Source organism: Pinus tabuliformis, chromosome X (assembly GCF_031772625.1).
Source record: "Pinus tabuliformis cultivar Carrire ecotype Pingquan chromosome X, CPIR1, whole genome shotgun sequence".
NCBI classification, from domain to species: domain Eukaryota; kingdom Viridiplantae; phylum Streptophyta; class Pinopsida; order Pinales; family Pinaceae; genus Pinus; species Pinus tabuliformis.
In genome coordinates, this window is record NC_142308.1 from 638,724,750 (window position 1) to 638,736,168 (window position 11,419).

Consider the following 11,419-nt stretch of genomic DNA (forward strand, 5'->3'; position numbering starts at 1 on the left):
CCGACTTATCATAATCACAGATATTATAACTTGCTGACTTTGCCAAGACTGTCTACCAAAACAGGGCAACGACTCAAGATTGTTGCGATCAAAAGACAAGGGGTCTCATCACGAGCCAGCTTGTTCAGCAAAAGTATAAATCAAATGAATGACTGTGTCATAATTTTGCCACCAAACTAAGACATTGTTCTTTAGAGAATAAAAAAGAAAAAGCATCAAGAAAGGGATAATTCTTCTGAAAAAGTTGCGAAAACCTGAAGCAGGATAAAGGATCATTCCTGGATAATAGGTAACCCTGTCGAGGCTATGGACGCCTGCTGGCAGTAGTGGCTCTACCTACGACAAAGGGGCATTCTTAAAAAGGGTTGATACATAGAGGACACTTTATTTTGTGTTTTACAAGACCAAGTAATAACTGATCTAAACTCGAAGACAACCTAGGGATGCAAGTAATTAGATTGAATGGGGCCAAAACAAAACATCATTGACGCTTTGAAGTATTGTTTGTTTTTATCTTTTTATAATAAAGTTCGAATTCCCTGAGAAATTTTTTTGAAGAGCCTGAAAATGTCAATAGAAAAAGAGCAGAGATAACTGGTTCTCCCAAGTGAATCGCCAATTGTTGTGGCCAGCAACAACCCCCCTCGTTCAATCTAGTATCAGCTATGATGCTAGATTGAATGGGGACCCTTAGTTAATGTTTTTGAAAAAACATTGGTTTCTTTCGAAATCGCAAGCATAAGCGTAGGAAAGGTTTCTGAGACAACTTAAGCCTAGACCTGTGTTCATAAAAGCAAATCCTAAGATTGCTTCACAAAAAAGAATCAAAGAGATGCCTTCATTTCACCTCTAAAAAAACAATATGCACATCGCCTCGGTATTAATGAACACCATCGCATCGCAATACACTAGCATCCATAAAGAAAAGCTTCAACGTCCGCTGATTTGCGATGTTGCAATCGCGCGATCGCATATCGCAGAAATGAGGCTGGGCACGTTGGCAAATATTTGAATCATTGCGATTTGCGATATGGCGATCTGCGATGCTGCGATCACTAACCTTTGCGATCGCGCGACATGCGAGGATGCGTTGGCAAGTCATAAAAGCACCTTAGTACGACTCCTTCACGCACGCCTCCCAAAGAAAATCCACTTACTATAAACTGACTTGGAAATTATGCGCTTTTAATGTTAGTAATGAATTAGTTGTGAGTTATTAAGTGGCATAAAGACGCGTGCCTTAATGCGGATTTGTTTCACGTAAGGTGGCGTATCTAATCTATCTCTTGCATTTAAAACTCTCCCATCACCTTTCTGATCAATCTTTCCATTTTCGCTCGTAACCTGCAGGAGCAAAGTGCGAAGGCAAAACCGAATAGAAACGCTAAGCGAGATGGGGAAGAAGAACAAAGCTCAAAGCTCAGAGACAAGAGAAAAGACCAAAGAGATGGCGCCCCTCTACACAGACACTGCATGTAATAAAGATGTAGGCATCTCAACTTGGGAAGGCATGTATAGGATATTGGAGGAAGAAAATCTGAGAATAATCAAGGTAACTGCTGCTGTCGCGGGTGCATCACATTCTTCGGAGGCATCCCTGGAAGATCTAGCATGTTCTTTCCTCCATAGAATAGCAGCGAGGCCAAAGATCCTGCCATACACAGACATGATCAAATGGATACTAGATGATGCGGAGTTGCACCATAGACAGTTCAAGGTCTAGGGACATGGGCCCGTGGGATCGTTTGCAGCTCAAGACCTGAAACTCATGTATCATCTACCTGAGCCGCAAGCGACCTACAACGCAGAGTTTGTTGAGAAATTCGCAGCAGAAAATCCGGACCTATCAGACACAACTAAGGAGTGGTCAAGAAGAGATGAGCCATTAAAGAAAGATAAGAACAGTATGTATAGCACTGGTTCTCTTACTTCTCCATATTGCTTTGCTGCAGCCATGCTCTGTAGAATATTCGGTAAGCCAGATATCAATAAATTTTCACCTGAATGGCTACTGCTGATTGATGCCGCGACTAGCTCTGAGATAGTCGATTGGGCCAAAATCCTTTCTGACACTCTGTACATGGCAGTCCTCCACTACCGTTCTAAGAGATCCTACTCCCAATGGGTCTATCCGCCTTTTTATTTATCTACCTATATAATGGATTCTGTTTGTCTTGTGTCGAAATTCCCTACTATGGGTTGGCAATGGACTACCCAGGACCCATTGCCTATTCACATCTATCATAAAATCTTGTGGGATTTCCAATTCGCCGCCCATTTTTATCAGATTCGTCATGGACTTATGTTGCCCATACATAAGATAATATACGATAAAGACCCCCCAAGCTGCTCTCCCAAGGCACAGATTGATATCACCCACATCGCAAGATGGCTTGGGGAAGAGTGGTTTACATACATCCGAGTTTTTGGAAGCACAACACCTCCGCATGTCCTACCCTTGTACATCCCAGATAAGTTGTTGGCCCAAGAGATCGCATATCAGACTTGTTCTGAAGGCGGTTTAACTAAGGACCTAAAGAACAAAAAGAAGGCCATTTGGCCTCAATTCCCAGTCACATGTGGGGCCTTCTCTTTATTTGATGTAGGACACGCTTTTGGCGAGGTGGAGAATGTGACGTGTCTCCAACTATTTAAATTCTCACCAAGGCCATTTGATCCAAATAAGGTGGCCCAGGAATTCACAACTAACGTCGGGATAAGTGTGTTCTCTGGGCAAAAAGATCTGTTTGACGATCTCTTTCAGGGCAAGAACTCGCTTGAAGAAGTTTTCCAGGAAGCTCAGTCGAGGCTGTCCCAGGACGACCTCCAGAAATTCAGGTTATATAGAGAAAGAAGGCTGGCCAATGTTCCACTGGAAACACTGCGAATAGCTACCAGAGAACCGACTCCGAGCATCAGCCTCAGCGAACACTCCAACGCCTCCAAATCTGATTCCAGCGCCGTAAAAGAAATATCTCCAGATCCTGAAGAGTCTGTCCACAAAGAAGAGAGGAACGAAGAAATAATCAAGGACACGGCTCAGTCAAGCTCGATGGCTCAGCAGCAAGTTGTCGCCTCGCCACCAAAAGAAGTTCCCCCTCCCGTCACCGAAGCACCTCTTGTTACAGCAGAACTAGATAAAGAATGGGAGACCTTCAATGAACTAATTAATCTTGAAGGTCAAGTCCCGAAAACACCTGTGAATAACACACAGGTGGTGCAAGAGGTCTTCTCAATTATAGTCAGTAGTACCACAGAAATGGAGCATCTTTCTATCACTCCATCCTCAGAACTTCTACTTAGCGTAGAAGAGATCCCTCCACTGGACGTATTCTACAGCCCACAGCACAAGGCAGTTGTAAGAAGACAAAGAAAGAAAAGAAACCTTGAAAATGCACTACCTCAAAATGTTGAACACCTAGATGTCTTGTGGAGAGACCCGAATAACAATCCAACTTACATTCTCACGAAATTGTCTCAGATTGCAGGAGCATATGCTTCTGCGACTATCGACAAGGCTTCTAAAGTTCAGCAACTTCTAAAAGAGCGCGAAAGTCAAATACAATTGCTGCAACAACAGTTGCAACAAGCCAATGAGAACGCTGAAGCCTCCAAGCAGCTTGAAGAGTTACAAGACAGCTTTCACCAGATGTAGGTGAGCCACCAAAGAAGTATTGAAGAAAAAGAAAAACAGCTACAGACGGTGCAAGAAATGCACAAGGATGAACCCAAGCTGTCGGAGTTTATTTCGGAGTCCATCGGCTTGAACGACCAACTGTCACAGCAACAGGAAGGTATGGTATGCAGAATATCACAGTGGAGGCATTTTTGTGAGCTGAGCAACAAGATCACCAGCCAGGTGGTGGAATTGCGGAATGACTATGACTAGGCCAACAAGAGAGTAACAGAATACCTGGCTTGGCAAAATGACGAGGAAGGGAAAAGATCAGGGGCACCCAAGATTAATGAGAATCATAAGGAACTGCTCTTCAATAAGTGGGACGAACAAATCACACAGGCGGAACAGGCAGCAGAGTCAGCGGCGACACAGGCAAGCATACTTACCGACTGTGTAAATGAAAATTTACACAGGGCCAATTTGATTTCAGAGTCCACCCCGGGGTACTTACCGAGCGCGTTACAGTTGGAGGCAGAATGGAAGCAGAAGGCACAGGCAAATGGGAAGACAATTCAGGCATTGGCTAGACTAAACTGGGAAAGTTATTGGACTTACTTAGTTAATCCCCACAGCCAATGCATGACCATAAGATGCATCATGAACGCGGCCGAGAAAGTAGCGCCAGCTCTTATGGATGCCGTTTTCGCAGCCCAGTTAAGCACAGAAGTCGGCCAACCGACTCTTCTCAAGCCCATGCTTGAAAACTGCAATTTCAGAGACCAAATTAAGAAGTAGTTTCATTTAGAAAGTTGTCTTTTCTTGCTTTTTGTTTTACTAAATTAGAAAAAGGGTAGTCATTTGAGAACCGTGTCCTAAATTTTGTAATAATACTATTATTAGGATTAGATAGTAGTATTTCAACCCTTCTCATTGCATTGGAGAAGGGTCCAGAAATTTGTCAAAAACTTATCCTCAGAACATGCACTTCTGCACCCTCAAAGGAGGTTTTGATGAATGGAAGGATCGTGATTTATTTATGTTTGTATTTTTAATGTCTGCTACTGATGTTGCACTTCTGTACTCTTGGTAGATGTTAGAAGCAAGTAGAGATAGATCGTTATTGCTTGAAGTCTGTGAGTAAGAATTAGTCATAAATGGTACTTTTATCTCTTGATTAATTTCTGCTTGTATTCCCAGAGCGATATACAGCTGATATTGTTTGCATGTTAATGTATGAACACATGGGTTATCATTTGGCACTTCTGTACGGTGGACTTATCGATTTATGCTTGATATGCGAATGATTTGATTATGCGATATGCTATTCACAACTGTTTTGTTTAACTTCTTAGGCAGAACAGTTCATCTTGAACGGTTTATATTCTTATAATGGCTGAATAATCTTTATTACCAGTTATTGTATGAAATCTTTTTAGATTGCATAATGGAAGAAATATATATCCCGGGTTAGTCTAGATCTTGTGTGTTATTTCCGTTAAATTATAGTAGCTTAGATTCAAGTTTGCAAGTCAGATTTACATTAGTTGTAGAATGTCTTTAGAACTAACATAAACAAACTCTACACACACATACACATCCCACGCATCGGGAAGCTGGTCCCGTTATCCCCAGTCGGACCCACTACTCCAAACGGGCAAGGAGCCGCCAACCAGGTTCCAGACCGGGTGGGTATCCCCCTTATTGTTGACCTGACTTCGGGGCCCTCAACAGATTCATAAATAAATATTGATGCCTTATCACAATAGTTTCATTGTCATATATAAGGTCATATATTCATCGTACATTCATTTTCTAATGAAAACATGATGAGAGACATACATAAAGTTTGTCATAAAATATACTCATAACCAACATATAACCAACATAAATCACAAGGATATATTAGCCATAAGAATCACATATGAACCAGTAAATTTAGAAATGAAATACCAAGGAGAAGGAGATCTTATTAATGAATTCATAATCCAACCAGGTATGGGAATTACATGAACCACCTAACCATAGATTGGGTTGAACCAAATATTTCTTTCAGCAAATCACCCACCTGCCATATTCCAAGCATGAATGTGGGACTCACAACAAAACCAACAAGGGATTCCTCAGGATTTACTGTGGATCCTTTTTTTATGGGATTCCTAGGCCTGAACCCTCATTAATATTAGTAGGCTTTATCGCAATCTGTACCAAATGTCTTGGCCCTAAATAAGCATGGATTCCTTTAGACTTATCAACCTAAACTATGAGGAACTTCTCTATCTAAAACCTCTCAGCTTTATCGTGTATCCTACCATTACCAGTCAAAGGGATTCCTAGGCCTACAAGGTTGCCAACCTCTGGGCTTTATCATGTATCTCATTGTTACCAAGCAAGGGATTTAAAGGCCCAATAAACGGTATTCACATATGAGTTTTACTGTGTATCCCATCCTCGAATTCTTAGGTTCAATCATGGTGTTCACAACCAAAATTTACCATCTATCCCATCCCAGGATTCCTAGGCCTCGTGAATAATCCTAAGACCACCCCACTGAACTTCGAGTCCATCCAACAATCCAAGTCAACCAAAACATAATAAATCTATCACACCATTGTTATTCGAAAATGGAAAGGGAAGGCTAAAGAACATTGTCACACCTGGAAAAACTCATGTCATTGACAACAAGAGAACCAACAACACACATGCATGTGCTATTCGTACTATGCATGCCAAATCTAGCAAGGAAATCACACATGTAAATCGATAATTGCAAGTAATCCCACTATACTTGTTTGATCCTACTCTTCCTTGCTTGGTACTTCATTCCCTTTTCCTTCTTTGTCATTCCTTTGCTTTCCTTGGTCCAATGCTAGAGTGCTCCAAGAATTCTCTAAGAGTCCAAGAGTATGAGAGGGAGAGTAGAGAAAGAGAGCTGCAAAACAGAACTGATAAAAAAGGTACCAAATGATCCTCGTAAGCCTTTTTATTAATGAGGCCTCTATTTAATTCATTTTCCATTATTTTCCTTCATTTTTATCCTCACATGAAACATGTGACCTTACACCTTCCTTTTCTCCTAATTTTCGTCATTTTCATAAACAAATTTCCAAAAATGTCAATTAAAGTGCCATTTCCTTTCCAAAGCCTTTGCCATTTCCTTTGCATATTTCCTTAGCCATAATAAACCAAATGAACACTCACACTAGGATGTTTTTTCCCAACATTTAGCTTCGAATAAGTGTCCCATGGCCTTGGTTATTATTTTTCCTTTAATAACTTTATTACATGGATTTTGAATAAGGTTATTACAGAACCCTCCCCCATGGGGGAACACCATGCTTAGTTTTCAATGACACCTACAACCAACAAAATTGTTAAAATAAAAACATACTTCCCATGGACCTTTATAATTTTTCTTGATGCAGTATTTATAATGATCATCTTGCTGAGAAGAAAAGCAACATGACACAAAATAACACGGCAACCATAACAACATAACACCCATACCTCTTATTGGATATTTATAACACAAATCATGGTGGTATTTACATCCATATACATAGGTATATATACGAAAACATCACATCAAATCATATTCCAAAAACATTCGCTCAACTAGTGAATAGAGAAGGATACATAGCCTGCATTTAATCCACCATATCGCATGTAGCTTCATCGGGCCTAAAGTGCTTCCACTGCACTTTAACATGATTGATTTCTTAGTTCCAGAGCATGAGCATATTTCTCTACAATATACAATGATGTTCTAGGTTGGAATTCTCCATCTGGCTCCACCTGCAATGTAAACTAGTCAATCACATGATCAACATATTTAACATACTTCTTAAGCAAGGACACATGGAAGACATCATGGAATTTCATTTTCATAGGTAGTGTAATTCGAGAGGCTAATCATCCAATCCTCTCAATAATATTGAAAGGCCCACAAAACTGAGGTGCTAGCTTGGCACACGATCCAATCCTTAAGGAGCTCTACTTCGTCTTGGCGCACATGTACACATTCTCCCCAACTTGAAACTCCTTAAACATCAAGTTTTGATATATTCATAAATTTTTTGTCTGTTATGTGTTGCATTTAGATTCTTCTTGATTACTTGGAATTGTGTTCCATCTCTACCAAGATATCTAGTCCAATAAACACTCTATTGACTAGATCACTTGATAGCCATTATTTTAAGCAAACTCAACAAACATAATGTACTCATCCCATCTCCTTTGTTGATGCATCACATGAATCCTCATCATGTCCTCCAATATCATGTTGACCCTCTCTATCTGTCCATCTATCTAAGGATGATAAGTTGTGATGAAGGCCAACTCTGTCCCCAAATTTGCAAACAACAACTTCAAAAACTTGGAAGTGAACATAACATCCCTGTCTGACACAATCTTTCTTGGAACACCATGCAACCTCACTACATCTCTAATGAATACCTATGCCACATCACTAGATGAATAAGTATACTTCACTAAAATTAATTGTGATAGCTTAGTCAACCTATCCACCATAACCATGATGGAATCATGCTATTTATATATTCTTCGAAAACCTGTGATGAAGTCCCTGGAAACTACTTCCCACTTCCACTCTGGAATTTAAATTGGTTCTAGTAGTCCACTTGGATGCCAACATTATTCTTTCCCTAATTAACAGTCCAAACATCTGGCCACAAACTCCGTGACTTCCTTTTTCAGATTCATCCAATGATAAAAATTATTGAATGATGTCAATCTCTTCTAATATTCTGGGTGACTTGAATATAGTTTCACTTGAAATTATCGCAAGATATTCTTCCTGATCTCACTTCCATTCAGCACATATATCCTATCCCTAAATCAGACCAAACCATATGTTATAAGATGATATTCCACATCCTGACCACTTGTACCCCATTGTAACCTATGCATAAGCTCCATATACCAGTCATCCTACTGTCATGCTTGTAAAATCTGATCATGTAAGTTTGTCCCATATGAGCTCATAGTTGTTATATGATTTACATGTATCCTCCTACTAAGAGAATTTATGACCCTGTTCTCTTTCCCCTTGATGTACCTGATCTCAAAGCTAAACTCACTGAGCGTTTCCAACCATCTATATTTCCTGGCATTTAGATTCAATTGGTCAAACAAGTTTCTCAATACACTATGACCACTCATGAATACGAACCTCCAGCCAAGAAGATAGTGCTTCCACATCTTCAATGGATGGATGATCGCTACCAACTCAAGTTCATGTGTTAGATAATTCTTCTCATTCTCATTCAGTTTGTGTGACTCCTAACCCAATAGATTTCCTTCCTGCATAAGGACTCCACCAAGTCTGCTCTTGCAAGCATCTGTACACACCACAAAGTCTTTTTCTAGATCTGCAATCTTAAGAACTAGAGAATTTATCAACAACTACTTCAATTGATCAAAACTAGTTGCACATTCGTCCTTCCATTCAAATTTATTACCTTGCCTCTGTAGTGACGTAATAGAATATGCAATGCGAGATAATTTCTTGATGAACCTCCTATCATAACCTGCTAGCCACATAAATGATATTACCACATCAATATTTCTAGGAGATGCCCACTACGTGATAGCCATTATCTTCTATGGATATACTGCTATGCCTTCCTTGGAAACAACATGCCTTGAGTAATGTACCTCTGTAAAAAAGAAACTTCATTTACTAATCTTGGTATACAACTAATGCTCTCTCAGTAATATCAATACTTCTCCTAAGTGCTTGCCATGCTCTTCCTCATTCTTAGAATATATCAATATTTCATCGATGAATACAATAAAAAAATTATCCAAATAAGGATGCAATAAACTATTCGTCAAGCACATAAAACTAGTTGGAGGATTAGTCAAACAAAATGGAACTATAACAAACTAATAATGCCCATACCCAGTCCAAAAAATTGTCTCGTAAATTTCGTTTTCCTTGATGTGTACCTCATCATATCTAGATCTTAGATCAATCTTTGAGAACAATGTTTCTCCCTTCAACTAATCAAACAAGTCATCAATACTTGGAAACAGATACCTATTCTTGATGGTTACCTTGTTCAACTACCTATAATCAATGCATATCTTGAGAGTACCATCCTTCTTCTTCATAAACAACACTTCTACACCCCACAAAGATACACTTACCCTAATCTATCCCCTGTAGAGAATTCATTTCATCTACAACTTCAACTCTACCAACTATATATTTCTCATCCTATATGATGCCTTTGATGCTGGGGTCTCCCCTGGTACAAAATCAATGGAAAATTCCACTTCTCTATGAGGTGGAAACTCTAAAATATCTGCTAGAAACAAATCCTAAAACTACTGCAAGATTGGGTACCTTTTTAATACCTCTTCATCCTCAACATCCTTACCTTTATCACTATAAATATGCACTGCAAATAACACACACCCTTTTCTGTGATAGCACTTTCCCTAGATAGTTGTCACCGTCCTAACTAATGTTACCTTCTTATTACCCTGCAAGATCCTATGTTATCCATTATCATCGAAACACTCAATAGCTTTGTCATAACAGTCCACCTTAGTGCTGTGAAAGTAGAAGCAGTCCATAGCCAAAATCATACCATATGACCCCAACAAAAATGCATTCAAATGTGTTGAGCTAGGCATACCATTCAACTTGAATGCACAAGCTCTTTCCCAGTGATATACTCTCTTCTTTGTACCTATAACCAACTTCACTAACCAGGATTCTGCATCCAATTATTTATTCAAACCACAATTATCCACTAGGTCAGGAATAACATAACTATAATTAGATCCAGTCTCAATTAAAATGGAAACAACTTGATCACAAAGCTTATCATCAATCTCGATAACAATTTCCTAGTGATTCACCTACTTGTTATCCAATGTTTCATAGGTACGAGCAATAATCTACCCAATATCCTCAATAGTTTACACTTCTTATGCACTCTAGATACGAGGTGTACCACCTTGATACTATAGACAATCTCTCTTGAGATGGTCCTTGCCACATATCCAACACTGCAACAATCCCATATCATCACCTTTGTTTTTCTTCCTTGTAATATGTGACCCATGTCCCTATCTAGCTACGTTGAACTTATTATTAGGTGAAACATTTTCTTTCTCACCTGCATCCTAAGGCCTTGTTATTTTCGACTGCCATTTACATTTAATCTTGTCTTTCCATTTCGAGCATTGATGTGATATGAGAAAAGTTTACGGATTAGAGTTTAACTTAAAGTTTAGAAAACTTCAAAAATCTTATAGTCCGTAATATGCACATGTAACTTTTTTTATCATACTTTTATTAAAATATTTAGATTTATAATTCTTTTATATTATTCTATATAAAATTTTGTCTATATTTAAATCATGGAAATTGATGATTTGTTTTTTGGAAAAAGCTTGGAAAATTATCCCACCCGTGAATATTCTCCCTTAAAAATTTCAATGGATTTCATTCTATCTTACGCTTCCAATACTCATAACAATGCTTCAATTTTCCAATAACTTCCTCAAGCGACCAAGGCTCGTCATACTCAATCCGATCTATAAATGATAATGGTGACCCACTGACAAATATTTTAACTTTGGGTTTCTCATCTTTATGATATGGTACATACCTCAATAACTCCAGAAATTTGGTCCTATAGTTTTGATATGCCATCGATCCCATCTTTACCTCATAGAAATCCTTGGCCTTGTTGTCATAGTACCTCTCTAACAAGTACTTTTTCATGAAAAGTATCTTGAATTCATAACAGCTCAAGTATTTTACCC